Source organism: Triticum dicoccoides, chromosome 6B (genome assembly GCF_002162155.2).
Source record: "Triticum dicoccoides isolate Atlit2015 ecotype Zavitan chromosome 6B, WEW_v2.0, whole genome shotgun sequence".
Classification (NCBI taxonomy): Eukaryota; Viridiplantae; Streptophyta; class Magnoliopsida; order Poales; family Poaceae; genus Triticum; species Triticum dicoccoides.
Genome location: NC_041391.1, coordinates 793729 through 795488, shown reverse-complemented (window position 1 = coordinate 795488; position 1760 = coordinate 793729).

Below are 1760 nucleotides of genomic sequence, written 5' to 3'. Positions count from 1 at the left end.
GTTTATTCTCGACCGTTCCTTAGCTAATTCTGAATCCTTGAATTTCACGAAATCGTCCCAATGAGCACATTGGTTCTCTAGTGTTCCCTCGGATACTGGAGTCTTCCTTCCTCCCTTGACGTACTTGTCCCATTCACGATTCTTGTGGTTCTTGAATGCAACCGCCATCTTCCTAAAAGCAGCGTCCTTGACTTTCTGCACATCTGCTTCTGTGAAATGATCTGGTAGGGTGAAATGTTCCATGAGAGTATCCCAAAGCAGATCTTTTTGATTCTTGTCGACAAAAGTAACATCTGGACGTGGAGCAGCGTCCTCTTTGCCTTTTTGTCCTTTGTCTTTTGCTGGCTCTCTCCATTCTTGAAGGGAGATCGGGAGTTGGTCCTTCACAAGAACTCCGCACTGACGAATGAACTTGTCCGCAATCTTCTTAGGCGCTAATGGTTCGCCATTAGGTCTGACTGCCTCGATATTGTACTTTACGCCCTCCGACAACTTTTTGTTTGGGCCTCGTTTCGTCCTTTTGCCTGAAGATTTGCTCGACCCGGATGGCTGAAAGAACAAAGATCGATTCGTTAATATATCTTCAAGTCATTTAAAACATGTGATGATCACCAGAAACCTGCTTATATAAATATATATACCTCGCCGGTCGTTGTTGTTTCAGGATCAACATGTTCTTCGTCATCGTCATAATCGTAGTTCATGACTTCATCAATTCGGTCGTCGCGATCGAATATCATATCACCCTCTCCGGTGTTGTTTAGAAATTCGGAGCCGTCATAATCTTCTTCATTCTGATTATCATCTGGCCCGCGTATCATATAGAACATGGTCTGTTCTCCCTCTCTGTCGGTATTGTCTGCCATAGCTTTTATTTAACTAATTCAAAAGAAATATAAAACAATTTAGTATTCAAATTACATCGTCTTGAATAATAGATATAATCTCGAATACTTTGTCTAGAATAATAGATACAATCTCGAATACATCGTCTCGAATAATATATAATATTGAATAGTACATCACTGGCTAGCTACTTAAAGATCGAATACTACAGAAGAATCTAGGACACTCGTGGTTCCTGCGTCGCGGGCGGTGGACACCCAAAGAGAGGGAACCCTCACAGGATCATAGCTGATGTGAGATCCCTGAAGATACTGCCAGGTATTGGAGAACCTGCCGCCCTCTAACGCAACCATGTAGCGATGGACGTGCTCGTCCTCCTCCCTGACACGGCGACGTACCTCCTCCGGCGGGGCCGGGTCCCTCCGCACCGAGACTGGCCCACGCGAACGCCACCAAACGAGATCAGGGTCGACGACGGGACCCGGGGCCGGGTTCCTCATCAAGCGGCGCGCCCCTCCAGGCAGTACCTCCCGGTGCCAGCCCGGCGGAGCCCAGTCCTGGACATGGGTCGGGTGGACGTCGTCGCGGACGGGTCGACGACGAGGATGCGGGCCGGGCATCGTCGATAACAAATACTAGCTATATGCCCGCAAAAAATAATATTTTTTTAATGATTGGATTTTGATAACTAAAATTTATAACATTTCTACTATTTCAAAAATCTATATACTATTTCATACTAATTAAGCATCTAACACTAAAAACATAAAAAACAATAATCTAAAAAATCTAAACTAATTAAACATACAAAATCTAAACTAATTAAATATATACGTGTATGTGTGTGTGTTCATCATGCTTGTGTGTGTATATGGGCTCGGGGAGGGGCGGCGCCCATGGTGGCCGCCGGGGGC